This window comes from Hyla sarda, chromosome 5 (assembly GCF_029499605.1).
Source record: "Hyla sarda isolate aHylSar1 chromosome 5, aHylSar1.hap1, whole genome shotgun sequence".
NCBI lineage: Eukaryota > Metazoa > Chordata > Amphibia > Anura > Hylidae > Hyla > Hyla sarda.
Window position 1 is genome coordinate 312,095,031 of NC_079193.1, and position 23,336 is coordinate 312,118,366.

A 23,336-nucleotide genomic window follows, 5' to 3' on the forward strand; every position below is an offset into this window, starting at 1 on the left:
CTTGGGGCACGGGTGGAGCTTAGTGATGTCACCACTGCTGTTCTGTTGCAGCGGTAACCCAGCAGAGAGCAGCAGCAGTGACGACACTAAGCTCCGTCCATGCCCCAAGCCGCTGATGCTCTTTGCTTGGTCGCGCTGCTACAGAACAGCAGCAGTGATGTCACTAAGCTCCGCCCAACAGATTTCCATGAATACAGGGCCTGTAGAAGCCCTTTTAGTCAACTGTCTAAGATGGACTTTTGATTAAGGAACAGAGCTGGCTGTCACTGCTGCTCATATCCGAGCCTGGTCCTGTACAGAAGATCAAGGGGCTATCGGAATGGTACTCAGTACTCAGACATTTATCCCTATCCTGTCATTAGGAGGTAAGTTGAGTTTCCTTAAAGACCACGTTAAGCTACTGTGCCTTTACTAGAAGCTGCTACAACTAGTAAGAATGTGGCAGAATTTTAGATGATGGAAAATTCTTATAATTATTATAATTTATATTATACTGGTAGGCACATCGAGGAGTTGCAGTTTCCATGCCAGGTAAGTGCAAATCAGACATGAGCAGTGGTACATGCACTGTACTGTTTGCATGGCTTCTCACTACATTCATTGGGATAGGTGTTCTCCTGAGTGTCGAATGTACAGTACAGTAAGCTGAAATATATGTGTGCATCACTCCAGGAGCATAGCATGACACATTAAAACTGTGGCACACTGTCAATACAGTTACCAATGGCTACACAGAGTGGAGAGATCACTATGCCACAAATTGTAGAGATCACTATGCCACAAGCAGATGGAGAATAGGGAAGGACCAACCCAAAGGAACAGTAACAGTGTTTACTAGTACTATCTGTCTAGGTGTTGGGATGCAGAGCTGGAGGGAAGAAATATGACTATTCAAACAACTGACTGCTGCAGCCTCCTGACACACACAGCAACTCTTTCAGTTATTCTCACCTCAAGAACTTTCTACTGGGACCCCCATTAAAGGGGTTATCCACCATAAGGAGATTTTAGTACGTACCTGGCAGACAGTAATGGACATGCTTAGGAAGGAGATTGTTGTGAGATTACCATAATACTGCGGCTAGCTTTTTGTGAACTGGTATTTCCAGTTTGACTTTTCTTTTTTTGACTACAAATCCCACAATTCTATTTTCCTCCCTCCCACACATCAGCCACCCCACCCATTGAAACATAAATGAGCTGCATCCATTCAAAAGAACCTGTGTTTTTCAATCAGGGTGACTACAGCTGTAGCATCCCAACTAGCGATCGCTCCACCCATTGAAGCAGACAGGCTGACCTGTCATCAGCTGACTAGTGTGTCAGGTCTCGGCCGCATTGCAACCTGGGAAAAATCTGAGACAACAGTCATTTTGTATGCTGTTAAAAATTTATATTGGGGTGAAAATCAAAGAAGAATTGTGAGAAAACCGTCACACACAGGTACAGACAATATATTATGAACTACACTAACTTTACAGCCCCTGTAACATATTCAAACAAAAAAAAATCCTGGAATACCCCTTTAATTTTGAGAAAAGTGAGAAAATATTCCATGGAATGAATGGAGAGTACTATGTGTGCTGGGCAATTCTCCATCCATTCTCTATGTGGCTTCTAAAAATGTATGTGCATCCAACTCTCTGCTGAATGTGGGGTACCCAGGACCCCTGTTTTCAAGTGTAGATGCCATAATGTGTTCAGGGGAAAAATCTTTTTTAATATGCTCTAATACATACTTTAAATGGAATCTGTTAGCTGTATTTGCTGCTAAGTGATAGGTGTAAAAGCAAACTCTACCTTTTCTGGAACTTATGGTGGTTTGCAAACTTTTAAAATCTTCTTTTTTTGTCAGCCAAGTGTTAAGGAGGCGGGGTGAAGCTGCTCATGTGCCAAAGCCTGGCATGATTTTTTAACTTGTCCTCACCTCCCAGCTGAGGACCGGGGATCGGCGGCAGGCACAACTGGAGACAGCAGCGGCGGCTGGCAAGTGGAGAAGGCAGCGGCGGCGTCTGCATCAGAGGCAGCAGTGAAGATTGCTGTAAAGTGATATTCACTGCTGCTTTTAGCCTTTGGCTGTCTGGGCATGCTGGGAGTTGTAGTTTTGCAATATCTGGAGGGCCACAGTTTGGAGACTACTGGATGTACAGTGACCCCCCGACCTACGATGGCCCCGACATACGGTAATTTCAACATGCGATGGCCTCTCAGAGGCCATCGCATGTTGAAGGCAGCATCAACATACGATGCTTTTGTATGTCGGGGCCATCACATAAACGGCTATCCGACAGTGCAGACTGCTTCAGCTGTTACCGGATAGCCGTTTACGGTGCCCGGTGTGGTCCGCTGACGATCACTTACCTGTCCTCAGGGCTCCGGCGCGTCCTCTTCGGGATCCCCTGCATCGTCGGCGCTCTCCATCGTCGTTATCACGTCGCTGTGCACCCCGTCCCGTCATCCAATAGGAGCTGCGTGTGTAGCGACGTTATGGCGGCAACGGAGAGCAAGGATGCCGGGGAAGCAGTTGGGGACACCTCGGGGATGCAGCGACAGCGATGGAAGGTGACATCCAGGGCAGCGGTGATGAGCGGTGACGGTCCGGAGCGGCGGGGACACGTGAGTATAACCTCCAATACCAGTGGTCTTCAACCTGCGGACCTCCAGATGTTACAAAACTACAACTCCCAGCATGCCCGGACAGCCATTGGCTGTCCGTGTATGCTGGGTGTTGTAGTTTTGCAACATCTGGAGTTCTGCAGGTTGTAGACCACTGTCCTATAGTTTACAATGCACAGATCCCTCAACATACGATGGTTTCAACAAACGATGGTCCATTTGGAATGGATTACCATCGTATGTTGAGGGACCACTGTACATAGTCCTGTTTGTCAGTCACAGAGTTGCTGGGAGGTAAGAGCAAGTGCAGGGGTATGCTAAACTATGGCACTTGAGCAGCTCAGTCCTGTCTCCTTGACACTTGACTGAGAAATAAAACGAAGGGTTCATAAGTTTGGTAACCGCTATCGGCCCCAGGAAAGGTACAGTTTGCTTTCATCCCCCAACAGCTATCCAACAGTGTCTGCAGCTCTAAGCAGCAAATACAGATGATGTCGTCCCAGTATACTGATAATACCAATATTACTCTATACCTGCACATATACACTGCTGTGAATTACAGGACTGGAACATTCCTACAGTTTATTGTGTGTGGGGGGAAGACAATAATGCATAACTCCTTGCAAGATAAAAAGATCATTAAATTATTTCTGCTTTCCTGAACACTTTTACCATTTTTGGTGATTGTTCCTACGACTGCCAAGATGAAAGATGAAGAGAGGAATGCTAACCTTCCCAACATTAGCAGCTGAATCGTCCTTTTTTTTCAGCATCGTTCGGAGCAAATAAAGGAGAAGGCAGAGATGCTAATTTGTAGACACGGCTTCGACGTGAAATGAGGCAAAGCAATGCTCCGGCTACTGTTGAGAGACCAGATAGCTACTGCTGCCTACTCATAAAGAGAACCATTAAGGAGCAATGGTTTATTTCTCTTCTTCCTGAAATCATAAAGAGTGGCTATGAGCCTGACAGTGCAAACTGCAACGCAGTAAATTCTACTTCTTCGCTGGTCACTGTAAAAGTTACTATGGCTAGAGCCCGTATACATTTCACAAAGTAATCCTGCTTAGAAGATGGTATCATATTTATACACAGCAGGGTGTGCAAATGTCTATAAATCATCATGCAGAATGTGAAATATCTCGAAATAAAATCTTATTGTAAATGGAACCATGACCCCTTGGCAGACAATAGGCCTTCATATGCTTTGCAGCTAAGCAGACACTGAGGAATGTTGCTTGGAAGCAATAGCTACTGTCTATGTCATATTTAGGGCTTATTCATGAAGTATCTGGCAGAATATAAAAGAATTTCCTCCTCTAGCATATGCTAAAGAAGGATGTGGTCCCTCGCCCGCTCCTCCTCTTCTGATTTTTTGCAAATAGCACAACATAAGAGACAGTTGTTCCTGGCTGTCCCGCTGCCTGTCATTGCTGTCAGTAGAAAGCCTGTGAGTTATTGCTTTTCCAGATGTGAGAGATTTCCAAGCTGCCTTAAACTGCCTGCGGTTTTGTGGTGTCGTCCCGAAGAGCCGGGAGAGAAGGAGATTAAACTTCATCTCATCATCAGTGCAATCTGCAAAGATCACACCGAGGACTAATAACCACAGCGTCTTCATTCCACCGCTGAACCGCCGGGCCCCGCGTTCTGGATCGGGGGTTATGTCACTTAAGGCTCCATGGTTGGCAGTAATTAAGGTCACACAATGTTTGTGATAAGACAGAAATACAAATTCTAAACACTATGCAACGCGTCTACATCTGCTTAGTGTTTAATGGGAGAGCAGTACGGGGCACCTGCCATTTCATTTTAAAGGGGAATTGACTATTTTTGAAAGCATTTCATTTTGGTTAATAGAACTAAAGCATAAACAGAAATCTGATGCCTTTTTCTCCCCATAGTTTTGGCAGTATTTTTTTTTTTATCATTATTGTTAGTTAAAGGCATACTCCAGAGGGAGAAAAAATCTAATCTACTGATACCAGAAAATTATACAGAATTGTAAATTGCCTCAATTTTTAATATTCAGTACTTATCAGCTGCTGTATGCCCTGGAGAAATCATATAGTTCATTCTATTCAAGCATGGTGCTCCCTGCTGCCACCTCTGTCCATTACAAAAACTGATCAGGCTCTTTGGGATTACTGCTCTAGATGGTCCCCAACATAGACAGGGGTGTTGCTGCAAGCTGCATGTGGTCCATGCTAGAGTGGTCTTTGCGCAAAAGTGTGCAACTTTTGCCGATGTCACACATCATACAGGAGGCAACCTTGTGTGGACCAATGTAAACATTATCCAAGATACACCCCTAAAGTGTCCACTCTAGCGTGCAGCACAGTAGGTACATCTGCGTTAGCCAAATTCACTTCTTACATGCAGTGCACACAAACCAAAAAAAGTGCACCAAGGGACCTGGTGCACAGGCCTTGATACATGACCCCCATAGTCCCTACTTATTTGCCCTGTAGAAGAAGTCATCTCAGCTTTAAAGGGAACCTGTCATCAGATTTTACCATATATATATATATATATATATATATATATATATATATATATAACATGTGGCAATGTGTTTATTATGGTAACATTTTCTTCCTCATCCCAGGGAGTCATTCCTGCCTGCAGGGATGGTGAGGATATTGGGGGACATTTTTCAAAACCTGGCCAGAGGAAAAAAGGCCCAATTGCCCATAGCAACCAATCAGCTTACTTCTTTAATTTTTAACAAGGCCTCTGCGAAGTGATGGAAGCGATCTGAAGTTACTATGGGCAACTGTGCAACTTTTCCTCTGGACAGGTTTTGATAAATCTCCCACATATAGTTTACAAGTGCCCCCCGCCAGCCCTGTAAGGCTGGGTTCACACCACGTTTTGTTAAATACGGTTCCCGTATACGGCTGGGAGGAGGGGGTGGGGCTTAATTGCGGCGCCCGCACTTAGCCGTATTCGGCAACCGTATTTAATGCATGTCTATGAGCCGACCGGAGTGAACCGCAGCCTCCGGTCGGCTTCGTTTTCGGCCGTATGCGGTTTCCCGACCATAGGCAAAAACGCGGTCAACCACGTTTTTGCCTGCGGTCGGGAAACCGCATACGGCCGACCGGAGGCTGCGGTTCACTCCGGTCGGCTCATAGACATGCATTGAATACGGTTCCCGAATACGGCTGAGTGTGGACACCGCGATTAAGCCCAGCCCCCCTCCTCCCATCCGTGTATTTAACAAAACGTGGTGTGAACCCAGCCTAAGTAGTCCCCTGGATGGGAACATATACTCAACTAGTCCTGCTGTAATCACGCCCCCTCAGCGTGACTGACAGCCTTCATTACCATTCTGCTCCCTAAGCAGAAGGAACAGAGATATGATTCGGGCCATGCCCTGTCAATCCCACTGAGGGGGCATGATTACAGCAGGACTAGCTGAGTAAATGTTCCCATCCAGGGTACTACAGAGCCAGTGAGAGACATTTTTAAACTACAGTATATATATATATATCCTCACCATCCCTGTGAGCAGAAATGTCTCACGGGGATGGTGAGGAAGAATATTTTACCTTCTATAATGTTAAAATCTGATTACGGGTTCCCTTTTACCCCTTAACGACAATGGACGTAAATGTACGTCATGGTGCAGTGGTACTTAACGCACCATGACGTACATTTACGCTCCGCCATTACCACGAGCACCAGACTGGAGCTCGCATCATGTGCATCAGGTCCCGGCTCCTATTAGCAGCCAGGGACCTGCCGGTAATGGCGGATATCCTCGATCGCACGGATGTCTGCCATTAACCCCTCAGATGCCATGATCAATACAGATCACGGCATCTGAAGCAGTGCGATACTTTAAATGGATGATTGGATTGCCAGCAGCGCTGCCGCGGGAATCAATCATATGCGGAAGGAGGTCCCTATCCTGCCTCCAGCAATTAAAAAGTAAAAAAATTTGAAAAATCCCCTCCTCCAATAAAAATATAAATCATCAGTTTTTCACATTTTACCCCACAAAAAGCGTAAAAAAAATAAATGAATAAACATATTTTACTATCGCCATGTGTGTGAAAGTCTGAACTATTAAAACATATTGTTAATTATCCCGTACGGTGAATGGCGTAAATGTAAAAAAGAAAAAAAAAACACACATTTTATTCCCAAAAAAATTATAAAAAGTAAAATATAAGCAAATGTGGTACTAATAAAAACTACAGATCACGGTGCAAAAAATGAGCCCTCATACCACCCAGTCCACGGAAAAACTTGAAAGTTATAGGTGGTCAAAATAGGGTAATTTCAAACATACTAATTTTGCTAAAATAGTTTGAGATTTTTTTTTAAAGCGGTACAATTATACAAAAGCATATAACTTGTGTATCATTTTAATCATATTGACCCACAGAATAAAGAAAACATGTCATTTTTACCATAAAGTGTACGGCGTGAAAACAAAACCAAAATTCAAAAATTTGCTAAATTGGGTTTTCTTTTCAATTTTCCCACATAAATAATAATTTTTGGGTTGCGCTGTACATTTTATGGTAAAATAAGTGATGTCATTACAAAGTAAAATTGTTATGATTTTAACAAGGCGAGGAGGAAAAAACGAAAATGCAAAAACAAATTGGCCTGGTCCTTAAAGGGGTACTCCGCCCCTAGACATCTTATCCCCTATCCAAAGGATAGGGGATGAGATGTCAGATCGCCGGGGTCTCGCTACTGGGGACCCCTGGGATCGCTGCTGCGGCACCCCGCTATCATTACTCAGAGGGAGTTGGCTCTGCGCGTAATGACAGGCAATACAGGGGCCGGAGCATCGTTACATCATGGCTCCGCCCCTCGTGACATCACGACCCGCCCCCTCAATACAAGTCTATGGGAGGGGGCGTGGCGGTTGTCACGTCCCCTACCATAGACTTGTATTAAGAGGGCGGGCCTTGATGTCACGAGGGGCGGAGCCATGACGTCACGCTGCTCCTTCCCCTGTATCACCCATCATTACGCACAGAGCGAATACGCGCTGTGCAGTAATGATAGTGCTGTGCCGCAGCAGCGATCCCGGGGGTCCCCAGCAGCGAGACCCCGGTGATCTGACATCTTATCCCCTATCCTTTGGGTAGGGATAAGATGTCTAGGGGCGGAGTACCCCTTTAAGGCCAAAATGGACCTGGTCCTTAAGGGGTTAATGCCATGTTTTTGCAGATGCTCTTCTCCTTCCATGACAATCTTATCAAAACGTTATTCCTATCAGAGAACACAGGATCAGTAAGCAGAATTCTCCTTTCCATGGAGGATTTACTGAGTAGTGTTGCTCGCGAATATTCGCAATTCGAATATTATTCGCGAATATCGCATATTCGCGAATTCGCGAATTTCGCAAATATAGCGCTGTATATTCGTAATTACGAATATTCGTTTTTTTTTTTTTTTTTTTTCTTCACAGTACACATCACAGTGATCATCCCTCTCTGCTTCCAGCTTGTGTGGTGTAAAGAAGGCTGTAATACTACTGTGTAAGACTGGCGTGCGAAAATTCGCATATGCGAAAATTAGCATATGCTAATTTTCGCATATGCGAAAATACGCATATGTTAATTTTCGCATACACGTATTTTCGCACACGCGAAAATAAAACGAGAATATAACGAATATGCGAATATTCGCGAATATATGACGAATATTCGTCCATATATTCGCGAATATTCGCAAATTCGAATATGGCCTATGCCGCTCAACACTATTACTGAGCATGTGTGTCCTCCAGCCTCCATCTCTTTAGGTGAACATGCACATTGCTATATACTTTGAACACCACATAGGGCCATACTAGAAAATTAGATGTTATAACTCCTAACAGGATAATCTTTTAACAACATGTAAATTACATTACACGTGGGGTTATTGGGGGCACATGTCTAAATGATCACTACCATCTTGTCAGTCTGTCTGATCCAGAGCTTGTCTAGAGTCTATATAATTTGTTTTATTTTATTTTTTGCACTTTATCCGTTTTATCCCATATATGCTTTTTAGTTGTCTTTGGTATACAGGCATTCAATATACTTCATCTTTACTTTTTTGATATTCATATTTATATGCCAAGACAACCAATGCAGTCATTGTTTGCTGTATTGCAGAACTCATGTACTGTGCATTATGCACATAAATATATTATTATGTATCATGCTCTCCCATGCCTGCTCTCGAAGTGAGGGGTATAGAGTACATGTGTTACATACCGTATTTATCGGGGTATACCACGCATCGGCCTATAACATGCACCCTCATTTTTCAAAGGAAATGTTTTTTTACCCAAAAAATCCTTGTTAAAATAAGGGTGCGTGTATACCCCGATAAACATTGGCCCCGCAAAAGCCGCTGCGGTTCATGTAACCACAGCAGCTTCTGTGGGGCCAGAGTTCTGCCGCCATCGCTCAATTCCCTCCCTATCCCCAGCCGATTCCCTCCCCATCCCCCACCCAATTCTCTTCCCATCCCTGGCCTTTATATTTACCTGTCCTGGGGCACGCTCCTGCAGACTCCGGCGGAGTCCTGTGCTGTCGCTGTGCTCTGCGCAATGACGAGTGACATTGAGTTAAGGACGTCACTCGTCAACGCACAGTAATAGCACAGTACACCGCCGGAACCTGCAGGAGCACGCCCCTATGAATATGAAAGCCGGAGATGGGGAGAGAATCGGGCGGTGGCGGCGGAACTTTGGCCCTGCAGAAGCCACTGCAGTTACATGATTTAAAATTAATGCTTTAAATCATTGAATCGCAGCGGCTTTTGCAGGGCCAGAAAGAGCGTATAACACGCAGATAGACTTTGAGCTAAAAAATTTTGCTTAAAAAAATGTGTGTTACACGCCAATGAATATGGTATATGGACCCTCTCTGAGGGCGTTCCTCTGTGCCACTCTTGTTCTTTTGGTGTGCCCAGTTTTAGGCTATTTTTTATGTTTTTATTCCTTTGTCTTTGTGGATGTTTAATTGTTAATGAAAGGATTGACATTATTTTTATATTGATTCTATATTTGGGTGTGCATTACATAGTATGGTTTCTTTTTTTTCTCTTGTTTGTTCCTGTGGATACACTAGTTGCACCTTATATTAATAGGATTTCTGTTTGAGTCCCCAGTGTCTCCTTTCTCTTTCTATGTTAAACATGTTTGAAATGTATCAGACCTACTGTGTTTTCAATACTGTATATGCTAAACAGGTAGTTTCTGCATGGATCATTCTGAGCCAGATAATACTGAATAAGAGAATGTCAGGGGAGTTGTGATAGACAATATGTAATGTCTTCTAATGTATAATGAGATCTGGATAGGTGAGGATTATACACAGCTGGCCCAATACTATGTGTCTGAAGCAATATACCTTCACAGTAAACCTTGTGGCATGCATTTAGGTTTGGTTATTCTATGCATCGACTAGTTGTCAGGCAAATCGAGGTATCCCCATAAAAGAAAATAGATTCCTAAATTCAACTTGCAATATTTAAATTGGTACTGGTAACAGATACAGCTTGCCAGTATCGGAGGAGGATATGCTGTGTATTTTACACAATTCATACAATATACAACATATAAATGGTTATTGTTGTTTCAAGTAACAGTCACTCCCTTCTGTATACTGGTCACTTCCTATAGTCCTCTGATTGACAGGTGAGTGATCAACTGGTGAAGGGGCTGGACTGTGCTGGGCACTTTAAGGCAAGAGAAACACCCAGCAGGCACCAAAGCCTCATTTGCATATATATTTTTTTTAATTCTGATAGCTCAGCTCTGTAGGGCTCAAATAACTACTGAAAGGTTTGTACGGATTTAGGGTGAGAAACTCTATACAGCAATATCCTTACTTCATACCATAAAAACCTGCTGACAGGCTTTTATGTTAATCATATTTTTTAAGAATTTTTGGTGAGTTTTTTCGAATTTTCCATTTTACTATCTATGTTTTTAAATAAATCTGAAACGTTGCAGTTTAAATTTGGCCATTAGGTATAAAATTAAATTGAGACTTCCTGTTCTTTACAGATCATTTCCCAGTAATGCCTGTCAGGATTCTGCAGGCTGGAGGTGGATCCTCTGTGTCAGAGAGGGATTGGCGTGGACCGTGTGGGTGGACCGGTTCTAAGTTGCTACTGGTTTTCACCAGAGCCCGCCTCAAAGCGGGATGGTCTTGCAGCGGCGGTAGCAACCAGGTCGTATCCACCGGCAACGACTCAACCTCTCTGACTGCTGAGATAGGCGCGGTACAAGGGATAGACAAGAGCAGGGTCGGAAGTAGCAGAAGGTCAGGGCAGGCAGCAAGGATCGTAGTCAGGGGCAACGGCAAGAGGTCTGGAACACTGGCTAGGGATACACAAGGAACGCTTTCACTGGCACAATGGCAACAAGATCCGGCAAGGAAGTGCAGGGGAAGTGAGGTAATATAGGGAAGTGCACAGGTGAACACACTAATTAAAAACCATGCGCCAATCAGTGGAGCACCGGCCCTTTAAATCGCAAAGAACCGGCGCGCGCGCCCTATGGAGCGGGGCCGCGCGCGCCGGGACAGCACAGACGGGGAGCGAGTCTGGTAAGCGGGTCGGGATGCGCACCGCGAGCAGGCGCGTCCCGCATTGTGAATCACATCCCGGCTAGGGGCATTATCGCAGTGCACCCGGTCAGCGGGTCTGACCGGGGCGCTGCGAACAGGAGAACGCTGTGAGCGCTCCGGGGAGGAGCGGGGACCCGGAGCGCTCGGCGTAACAATGCCTTTCTTCTTAGCACAGACAAGAAGTTCAGTAAAAGGTGATGCCAGTAGAGAGATAACACTGGCTCCACCACCATTCACAGCAGAGCTCAGCATCCCCCTGCCCCGTAGAATAACCTCTGAAAAGGTCACAGAGAATGCCCAGAGGTGTTTTGAATTCATGTGACTGGTACAGCTCCTGTCCATTGTTGTTTATGGTTTATGGATCATGCCATAATGTTACATAGTTACATAGTTAGTACGGTTAAAAAAAGACATAGGTCCATCAAGTTCAACCAGGGAAATGAAGGGTAGGGGTGTTGCGCAATATTGGGGAAGGGATGGGATTTTATATTTCTTCATAAGCATTAATGTTATTTTGTTCCAGGAATGTATCTAACCCTGTTTTAAAGCTGTTAATTTATCCTGCTGTGACCAGTTCCTGAGGTAAATTGTTCCATAAGTTCACAGTTCTAATGGTAAAGAAGGCGTGTCGCCCCTTGAGGCTAAACCTTTTCTTCTCCAGATGGAGGGAGTGCCCTCTCATCCTTTGGGGGGGTTTGACCTGGAACAGTTTTTTTCCATATTTTTTGTATGGGCCATTAATATACTTATATACATTTATCATATCCCCCCTTAACCCCTTAAGGGCCAAGGGCGTACAGGTACGCCCTTGGTCCTGCTCTCCTGATATAACGCGGGGTTACACAGTAACCCCGCGTCATATCACGGCGGACCCGGCGTCATAGTGAAGCCGGGACCCGCCTCTAATAGCGCGCAGCGCCGATCGCGGCGCCGCGCGCTATTAACCCTTTAGCCGCGCGCTCAGAGCTGAGCCGCGCAGCTAAAAGTGAAACCGAAAGTGGCCGGCTAGCTCAGTCGGGCTGTTCGGGATAGCCGTGGCTAATCGTGGCATCCCGAACAGCTGACAGGACAGCGTGAGGGCCCCTACCTGTCCCCTCGCTGTCCGATCGCCGAATGACTGCTCAGTGCCTGAGATCCAGGCCTGAGCAGTCATGCGGCAGAATCGTTGATCACTGGTTTCTTATAAGAAACCAGTGATCAGCATAGAAGATCAGTGTGTGCAGTGTTATAGGTCCCTATGGGACCTATAACACTGCAAAAAAAAAGTGAAAAAAAAGTGAATAAAGATCATTTAACTCCTCCCCTATTAAAAGTTTGAATCACCCCCCTTTTCCAATAAAAAAAAAAACACAGTGTAAATAAAAATAAAAATAAACATATATGGTATCACCGCGTGCGGAAATGTCCGAATTATAAAAATATATTATTAATTAAACCGCTCGGTCAATGGCGTGCGCGCCAAAAAATTCCAAAGTCCAAAATAGTGCATTTTTGGTCACTTTTTATATCATTTAAAACGATCAATAAGTCCTATAGATGCAAAAATTGTACCATTAAAAACTTCAGATCACGGCGCAAAAAATGAGCCCTCATACCGCCCCATACATGGAAAAATAAAAAAGTTATAGGGGTCAGAAGATGACAATTTTAAACGTATTAATTTTCCTGCATGTAGTTATGATTTTTTCCAGAAGTCCGACAAAATCAAACCTATATAAGTAGGGTATCATTTTAATCGTATGGACCTACAGAATAAAGATAAGGTGTCATTTTTACTGAAAAATCTACTACGTAGAAACGGAAGCCCCCAAAAGTTACAAAACTGCGTTTTTTTAAATTTTGTCGCACAATGATTTTTTTCTCCGTTTCACCGTAGATTTTTGGGCAAAATGACTGACATCATTACAAACTAGAATTGGTGGCGCAAACAATAAGCCATCATATGGATTTTTAGGTGCAAAATTGAAAGAGTTATGATTTTTTAAAGGCAAGGAGCAAATAACGAAAATGCAAAAACGGAAAAAACCTCGGTCCTTAAGGGGTTAAACATCTCTTCTCAAGACTAAACAATTGTAACTCCTTTAATCGCTTTTCATAGCTAAGATATTCCATGCCACATATTAGTTTAGTTGCGCGTCTCTGCCCCCTTTCCAGCTCCACAGTGTCCCTTTTATGGACTGGTGCCCAAAACTGAACAGCATATTCCAGGTGAGGCCGTACCAATTCTTTATAAAGGGGGAGTATTATCTCCCTGTCCCTCGAGTCCATGCCTCTTTTTATACATGACAATATCCTGCCGGCTTTGGAAGCAGCAGCCTGACATTGCATGCTATTCTGAAGTCTGTGATCTACAAGTACACCCAGATCCTTCTCTACCAGTGACTCTGCCAGTTTATTCCCCCCAAAGACATACGACGCATGTATGTTATTAGTACCCAGATGCATAACTTTACAGTTATCCACATTGAACCTCATTTGCCAAGTGGATGCCCAGACACTTAGTCTATCCAAGTCATCTTGTAACTTATACACATCCTCTATAGATTGTACCGTGCTACAAAGCTTGGTGTCATCTGCAAAGATAAAAACAGAGCTGTTAATGCCATCCTCTATATCATTGATAAATAAATTAAACAACAGTGGGCCCAGTACTGAACCTTGGGGTACACCACTAATAACCGGGGACCAATCAGAGTATGAATCATTGACTACCACTCTCTGGGTACGATCCATGAGCCAGTGTTCAATCCAGTTACAAACTAAAGTTTCCAAACCCAAAGAACTTAACTTACCTGTCAGACGTCTATGAGGGACAGTATCAAATGCTTTAGCAAAATCCAGAAACACTATATCCACAGCCATTCCTCTGTCAAGGCTTCTACTCACTTCTTCATAAAAGCAAATTAGATTGGTTTGACAACTTCTATCCTTAGTAAACCCATGCTGGTTATCACTTATAATACAATTATCCCCTATGTATTCCTGTATGTAGTCCCTTATAAGTCCTTCAAACGTTTACCCACAATGCACGTTAAACTTACCGGTCTATAGTTTCCTGGGGAAGACCTAGAGCGCTTTTTGAAGATTGGCACCACATTCACCTTGCGCCAGTCCCTTGGCACAATACCAGACACCAGTGAATCTCTAAATATCATGAACAGGGGTACAGATGTTACTGAACTTAGTTCTCTAAGAACTCTTGGGTGTAGTCCATCCGGTCCTGGAGATTTGCTTACATTTATATTACTTAACTTACCTTGTACAATTTCTACATTAAGCCAGTTCAGTACATTACATGATGTGTTACCAGCGCTGACCTGGCCAATGTCAGCTCCTTCTTCCTTAGTATATACAGAACTAAAGAACCCATTCAGTAGCTCTGCTTTCTCTTTATCGCCTGTGACATCCTCCCCATTATCATTATTAAGGGGTCCTACATGCTCTGTCCTTGTTTTTTTTTTGCATTTATATATCTAAAAAAAATATTTAGGGTTAGTTTTGCTTTCTTTGGCCACCTGTCTCTCATTTAGAATTTTTTCTGTTTTTATAAAATTTTTACAGATTTTATTAAGATTTTACAGATTTTGTATATCACAAAATGTTTTTAAAAACAAATCAGGCAAGATGGCTGCCCCATACTAATGTACAAAAAATAAATATAAAATTACAATGAGAAAATAGAAAAAGATTAGAAAAAAAGAACAAATTGAGTGATGATAAATATTGGGGGGGGGGGGGGATAAAATCAGAGGCATTTTATAAGACACTATGGGGGAGATTTATCAAAACCTGTCCAGAGGAAAAGTTGTTGAGTTGCCCATAGCAACCAATCAAATTGCTTCTTTCATTTTTCAGAGGCCTTTTCAAAAGTGAAAGAAGCAATCTGATTGGTTGCTATGAGCAAGTCAGCATCTTTTCTTAGCCGCCCTTACCTGGTGTCCAAAGGAGCAGATAACCCTGGTACAGGTAAAGAGTAGTATAGAACATGTAATACCTCCCTGGACTGTAGGGGGCACTACCAGACAGGAATTCAGTGCATATGCTTCAGTAATACAGGTGTTTTACCAGTGAGTGTCCATTCTAATTGGTCAGTTCTTCCAGCTATTGACACGTTTTGCAGATCTGGACTGTCCGTAGCATTGTATATTGAGTCTGGTTTCAAGTTACAATGGTCCAGATAACACCATTGTATGTTGAAACTTTTGTATGTTGAGGCAATTGTAAGTTGAGGGATCACTGTACTTGGTTTCCCTTAAAAAAGTAAGGGAATGTTACAACCTAATAAGAAAAAACATAAATGACAAATTCACCGGTGGATCGCCACAGACCCTATAAAGGCAGTGGCTCAGTCCATTAGTAAAGTTGCAGTTGTATTTTCTTAATGCATTAATTCTTGAATACGTTTCTGGATTTTACAGGAGATATTTTCGGATTTACAATAACATGAGTCTGCCATTAACGTCTTGTGTGACTTTCCCTTCCTTTCCAACTATTCATCTGTAACTATACGTAATGCATTTATATTCACAAAATGGTTTACTTATTGTGTGTGCATTTACCATTTACCTGACTGTTCCCAGTAAATTGTGTTGGCTTAAGATATATCTTTCTCATCAGTATTTTTGCTGATTTTTTACTTTTAAATTCCACACAGCATTATTGCTTTCTGGATATCCAAGGGTTTATTTATATGCTGCAAATAATTATAAAGACCCACAGAAATCTTCATGTGACTTGTGCAAATTGCTGATTTATTTCTCCTGCATGGGGAAGTATTCCCTCAGTGAGTGTTACTGTATTGTGTTCTGAGCATTCGCAAAATAGTTACAAACCTTTTCTCTGTGTGATGTTTTAACCTTTCATTTCATGATTTCTTCCCTGCTGCTCAATAACCCACAATTTTCTACATCTTAATGTAAATTTCCATAAAAGTATACGAAAGCGATTTTAATAAAAGAATATGTATAGATAGGTTTAAAGCTGTCAGTCATTGATAACATAAATAGTGGGTTCAAATGGACAGTAATGTGAACTGGAGTTCGTTTATGAAAAATATGTTTTCTAAGAAGTGTGATAGGATACACAGATCACCCTTGTGGGCCAAAGTGCACATTTTGAACAATTATGCAATGCTTTACTAAACTGCACCTGTTTACTATGAAAGGATTTGATGAACAATGAAATAGGAATAAATGACAGTGGTTGACCAGGGATGGGCATTCTTAAGGTCTATTCACACAGCGGAATTCTGCCTCAAATTTAAGACCATAGACTTCTGTGGGATTCCGCACTCACATTCACACTTCTAAAATTCTGCTTGCGGAATTTTGCCGCTATTCGATCACACTAATCATTTCATTAAGCTACATTTAGTGCCGTCCAGGCTCCAGGGCATCTAAGATGGCGGCTCCACATGTCAGGACATGGGGCAAGGAACGCTGGGAAGGCTGGAACACGGGTAGGTGAGATGACCCTGAATCACATGCAGCATGCAGCTTATCAGCAGCCAGCCACCCCTGTGATGTCACAGCAATATATAATCGGCAGCCATCTTGCGGCCAGTCACTTCAGCTTTCTATTGCAGAAAGAGAGGGATAGAGAGCAGTGTGTGTTGCACAGAAAAACATTTTTACATCAGCGATTAACCTCAAGCTCTAATCCAGCCTAGAAGTACTGATAGGGAAGGGAGAGAGATTGAGAGAGAAAGTGCAAAAGCTGTGTGCTGCAGCACTGGTGTCAGGGTCCGGACTAGCGGCTGGTGAAGACACTGGAGGTGGATCCCCTGTACCAGAGAGGCGATGACGCGGGCCGTACTGGGGAATCGGTTCTAAGCAGTTACTGGTGTTCACCAGACCCCGCCGCAAAGCAGGATGGACTTGCTGCGGCAGTAACTACCAGGTCGTGTTCCCCAGTAGCGACTCGACCTCTCTGGCAGCTGAGACTGGCGCGGTACACAAGGACTAGACAGAGGCGAGGTCAGACGTAGCAGAAGGTCAGGGCAGGCAGCGAGGTTCGTAGTCAGGGGCAACAGCAGAAGGTCTCGGTACAAAGGCTTGGGACACACTTAAACGCTTTCTCAGGGCACAAAGCAACAAGATACGGCAAGGAGAGGAAGGGGAAGTGGGTTTTTATAGGTTAGGGGGTGATAGGAAGTGATTGGGCCAGGCACCAATTAGTGGTGCACTGGCCCTAGGGAGCGGGGCCGCGCACGCCGGGAGGGAGCAGATCGGGGCGAGAGGTGAGTGAGACGGGGCGCGACCCGAGGGCGGACACGAGCCGTGCCTCCGATCGCGTCCCCTCCGGGGACCAAAGAGCAGCGCTCGCGGTCAGCAATGCCGACCGGAGTGCTGCAGCCAGAGGAACGCCGTGGAGCACAGTTTAGGTTTGGCAAAATGGGTGGTTTTTATAGTCATCTGAAAGGAGAGGAGGATCAGGAGCAGCTAGAGGGTGATAAAGAAGACGAGACATCCCTCATATGGTCCACCCGTTTACAGGTAAAATGGAATTGGCACCTAGAGCTATTGCAAATGCCTTTCGGGACTATTATGATGCCCTGTACAACCTCAATAGAGACCCCGCTGTTCCCCAACCTATAGCTCCTCAAATCTCTGCTTTCCTCACCTCTTTTAACCTACCAAAACTCTCAGACACAGCCCTAGACTCCTTGAACCGACCGATCACGTCTCAGGAGATCCTAGATGCGATTTCTTCGCTCCCGAGCAACAAAGCGCCAGGCCCAGATGGTCTGCCTAATGAATACTACTCTAAATTTAGCACTATATTAGTGCCTCACTTACTGAGGGTGTTCGGGGGGGCCATGGAGTCAGGTAGCTTCCCACAAGAAATGTTATCGGCATTGATCACCACTATTCCCAAACCTGGGAAATCGACTGACAATACTGCCCACTTTCGCCCCATATCCTTACTAAATAGCGACGTTAAAATATATGCCAAAATACTCTCCACTCGCCTTGGCCCTTTCATGCCCCAGCTACTTCATAAAGACCAGGTGGGGTTTACCTACGGAAGACAGGCTCCTGATAATACCAGGAAAGTGATCTCCTTGCTACAACACTCGGAACACCTTAAACTCCCCACAGCATTCTTTACCTTAGACGCAGAAAAATCCTTCGACAGGGTGAACTGGCAGTACGCGTTCTCAGCCCTTGAGGCATTTGGCTTCTCTGGACCTATTATTGGGGCGATCAGGGCTCTTTACTCCAACCCTGCTGCTCGTGTCTTTACCAATGGAGTATTATCTGACCAGTTCACCCTGTCGAACGGTACGAGACAGGGTTGCCCTTTCTCCCCCCTTCTTTTTAATCTCTCCATCGAACCCTTAGCTCAAGCTATCCGAATGCACCCAGGCATTAAAGGCATCCAAGTAGGCTCCCACGAACACAAATTAGCTTTATTCGCTGACGATGTCCTGCTGTCCCTGACTGAAGTAGAAACGTCCCTACCCAACCTGTTTGATGTGATAGCCAAATTTAGTTCTATCTCCTACTACAAATTGAATACCTCTAAATCCCAGCTCCTACCCTTCCACCTACCTAACAATGTGCTTCTTTCCCTCCAATCCAGATTCCCTTTAGACTGGCAGGATCACAATGTCTCCTATCTAGGTATACAACTTACCAACCCCACTTCCCATCTTTTCAAGTCCAACTTCTTACCTATGTCTAGCTTACTTTCCACTTCCATGACAGCATACTCTAAAACCATTTCATCTTGGTTCGGGCGTAGATGATGCTTCTTCCGAAGATACTGTATCTTTTTCGCACCATTCCCATAACTATCCCACAGTCATACTTTCGCTCCCTGCAGAGACAAGTGTCCCAATTTGTGTGGGCCTCCAGAAAACCCAGAGTCCCTAAACATATAATGACTGCACACAGACTGGGCGGAGGCCTTGGTCTCCCCCAAATGGAAGACTATTATATTGCAAGCTTACTTGACCAAGCACAACACTGGTGGTCCCTTCGCCCAGACAAACTGTGGGTTGACATGGAGACTACCTATTCCTATCCCTGTTCTCTAAAATCCCGCATACTGCTACTTACAAGGAACCTCAGTCCACCTAAATCGCATATCACAGCACTTACGTCTACTGACAGAGCATGGAAATATGCCCTTAGGACATTCTCCCTGGACTCCACGTGTTCACTCTCTGACCTGCCCCTAGACTATATAGAATTCCTCATCCCTGACTTAGACCTTAAACTGTGGGGAACACATGGCATTTATTCAGACAAAGACCTCCTCAGTCCTATGGGCGACGTCAATTTTTCTTATTTAAGGGACACGTACCATCTGCCGCACAAAGAATTCTACAAATCTCTACAAATTAGGAGCTTAGTAACAGTTAGTTTTGCAACTGAACACAAAATGCCTACTAGCTGTCATAGATACTTGAACAGCGACTCACATGCAGACAGATGTATCACCTTTTTTTACAACCTGTTACATGACAAAAAGAACATAACTAAACAACACTATATGAACAAATGGGAAAAAGACATCGGCCGGGAATTTACCATTGACCAATGGACAAGCACCTTCAACTACATGCGTACCCTATTTAGAGCCACTAACCACCAAGAGGCGGTCGCTAAGACCATTTACAGATGGTACTTTACCCCCTCCAGAATACACCTGATGGACTCAAATTATTCTAATCTGTGTTGAAGAGACTGTGGAGAAGTAGGGAGTCTTATCCACTTATTGTGGAGCTGTCCTAAAATTGCACACTTATGGAAGGGGATAGAGCTGCTGGTCCACAGACTGACACAGATCAAACACCCCCTGAAACCTAAAACGGCTCTCTTACTGATTGACCTAGATACGTTTTCCCCTGATGTGAGGATGCCCCTTGCTCAACTATTCATGTCCACTAAACTACTACTTACTAGACAGTGGAAGTCAAACCAAGTACCCCACCTGTGTGAGGTTATTAATTTGGTCAATCTCACCTGTGCCTACGAGAGAGCGTTCGCATTTGCACACAACACCATCCCCAAGTACCGGAAACAATGGGAAGTTTGGCTATCTAGTCCTCACTGTCCTCTCAGGTTTAGTGACGAGGTTACTTGAAAGATTGTTACCTGCTTATTGTTTTTTTTTTTCTGGATGACTGTGCCATAGCCCACGTTCCCTAGGGCTACAATCCTTTCTTGTTCTAATGTTCAGAGTGTATCATCACTCTATGTGGAGTTCCTATTAGATAGGCTCCGCCTACTGTTGTTCCCTATTGTTTATTATGTATTAATGCTTCTATGCTTGTATACATTGTCATTGTAGATTTTATGTTGATCTCTGAAATACTTCAAAATAAAACAATTTTTGAATTAAAAAAAAGAAGACGAGACAGAGGACCCAGACACACAGTAGCAGTATGCAGTAGAGATGGAGGCAGGGAGTCCCTCCAAGTCACTTGCACAAATGGCATGATGCATGCTCACTTCCTTGCATAGTTACATAGTTACATTGTTAGTACGGTCGAAAAAAGACATATGTCCATCAAGTTCAACCAGGGAATTGAAGGGTAGGGGGGTGGCGCTATATTGGGGAAGGGATGGGATTTTATATTTCTTCATAAGCATTAATGTTATTTTGTGACCGCTGAGTTGTCACCATTCGGCAGCGGGATGACTTTTGGCTTTCCACCTTATTGGACCCTCGCTACCAGCACAAAATGGGGGCATTTTTTACACCCACTGAGAGGAAGGTCAAACCGACCTACTACAGAGACATCGTACATAGTCAGTTGGCCGATGTATATCTGCGCCATCGTCCATCCTCTCGCAGGTCTAGCTAGGTGGGCCCTCTGTGCTCACCTTCCACTGCCATGGCTGCTGAGGAGGGGTGGGGTGGTAGGAGCAGTACCAGCTCAGTCAGCAGCAGCCTGAGTCTACCATCATTGATTAGTACCTTTCTTCACCCACATTGTGAAGCAACTCATCAGCAGCAGGTACACCTGGAGCAGGACATGAACCAGCAGGTGGTGGCATACCTTGACATGACCCTGCCAACACACCTTGAAGATCTGATGGACTTCTGGGCAGCCATACTTGATTTGTGGCCACAAGTAGCAGAGTTTGCCATGGAAAAGCTGTCCTGCCCAACCAGTAGTGTGCCATCAGAGCGGGTGTTTAGTGCGGAAGGGGCCATAGTAACCCCAAGGAGAACTCGTCTGTCCACGAAAAATATGGAGAGACTGACCTTTGTGAAGATGAATCAGGCATGGATCAGCCAGATTTTCCACCCACCAATGCCTGATGCATCAGAGTAGATTGACCATGGTGCCACACCAACACTTCACAAATATGGATAGTGCAAAACATATTTAACCCCTTAAGAACCAGGGTTTTTTCCGCTTTTGCACTTTCATTTTTGACTCCTTACCTTTAAAAAATCATAACTCTTTCAATTCTGCACCTAAAAATCCATATGATGGCTTATCTTTTGCGCCACCAATTATTGCCAATAATTACATCAGTCATTTTACCATAAAATCTATGACAAAACTGAAAAAAATCACTGAGCAACAAAATTGAAGAAAAAACGCAATTTTGTCACTTTTGGGGGCTTCTGTTTCCACACAGTTCATTTTTCGCTAAAAATGATATCTTATGTTTATTCTTTAGGTCCAATCGATTAAAATGATACCCTACTTATATAGGTTGGATTTTGTCGTACTTCTGGAAAAAATCATAACTACATGCAGGAAAACGTACATATGTTTAATTTTGTCATCTGCTCTCGTCAGGCTGTTGCCACCTCCAGGCTGGGTCATTCAGCCACTCTATTGTCTCCTCATACTGATGCCACCTCCAGGCTCTAATCTGCATGTCATACTGAATAATATTATTATTTCACTAACCCAGCACACTCCCGTGTTACAGCAAGGCCATATTCTTCAGACTACTTCAGAATACTCCATATTAATGCTTATGGATTTAGAACTGAACAATAAGGATATGTTCACACTAAATTTTTTGAACAAAATCTCCACTTGCAGAATTCCACGAGTGGGGATTCCATCTGGTGTCCGCAGCCTAAATATTTTGGTGGTAGGACCAAGCAGCAATGGGCCATCACCATTGACGGCTATGCAGTGATCACAGACTTCCGCGCAAAAAATGAACATGTTCTTTCTTTGCCAGGATCAGCTGAAGGCTGTCTGGGCATGCTGGGAGTTGTAGTTTTGTGACAGCTGGAGGCACTCTGTTTGGGAGACACTATTCTAGTGTATTATAAAGTTTGATAACCCCTATTTTGACCATAGCTCCATAAAGCTTCAGATCTTTACGCAGGGGAAAATGAATGGTAATTAAAAATGTAGATGTTGCTTGTTGAAACGTAAGTAGTTATTCCTATTTATTGAATGCAATAACACACATTTTCAATAAGAAAAGATTCATGTAATGAAATTATCGCCGTAACATAAACTTCTCTGATACAAAACAATAACTTTACAATTATAATCTCTCCCCCCAAATAGGGCTTTTAATGTTTTACTCCCGTCTTCTATTTTATTTGCGGAAAATATGGCATCTGTTATAACAGCATTTATTATTATGCATCTTTTATTTCCTCAAATCAATGGAAAAAAGAATGATCCTTCCATAATCCAGACAATTCACTTAAGCGCGTTCATTTCGGATAATATCGAAGGCGGAATTGACAGACTGGTTAAACCCGTTGCCGACTGAATCAATGCAATTAATCAACGCGCAATTTGTTAATTTTTCCTCATCACAAGTTTTACAATCAGTCATAGCTCATTAATGCCATCTCATTTCAATAGCCGAATGAGCGGATTTCATTAGCGCAGCCACTCAATAAACATTTATTCAGGAGATCCAATAAGTAAACAATACTGTTATCTGCCACCATAAAGCCTAAATCTTAGGCTAAGCATGTAAGCATGTGAGATATTACAATCATTTACAAGTAGTTAAACATGTAGTTAAATACATGTCAAGTGAAGAATGTGCCTGGCAACACCGCAGTGTAATATTCCCATCGGATTCTACATGGTTGATGGGGTACCCCACTGGAAAAAAAAAAATGTAATCAAGTGGTGCCAGAAAGTTAAACAGATTTGTAAATTACTTCTAT

The 23,336-nt window shown here is 43.7% G+C and overlaps 1 long non-coding RNA gene across 1 annotated transcript; it reads left to right on the forward strand.

The window, feature by feature from the left end:
- The first annotated feature begins 206 nt into the window (after positions 1-206).
- Positions 207-3,568, forward strand: LOC130273068 (uncharacterized). The gene is made up of 3 exons (XR_008843862.1): positions 207-365; positions 501-531; positions 3,387-3,568. It is a non-coding gene; the product is annotated as an uncharacterized LOC130273068 (long non-coding RNA).
- Positions 3,569-23,336: the final 19,768 nt, after the last annotated feature.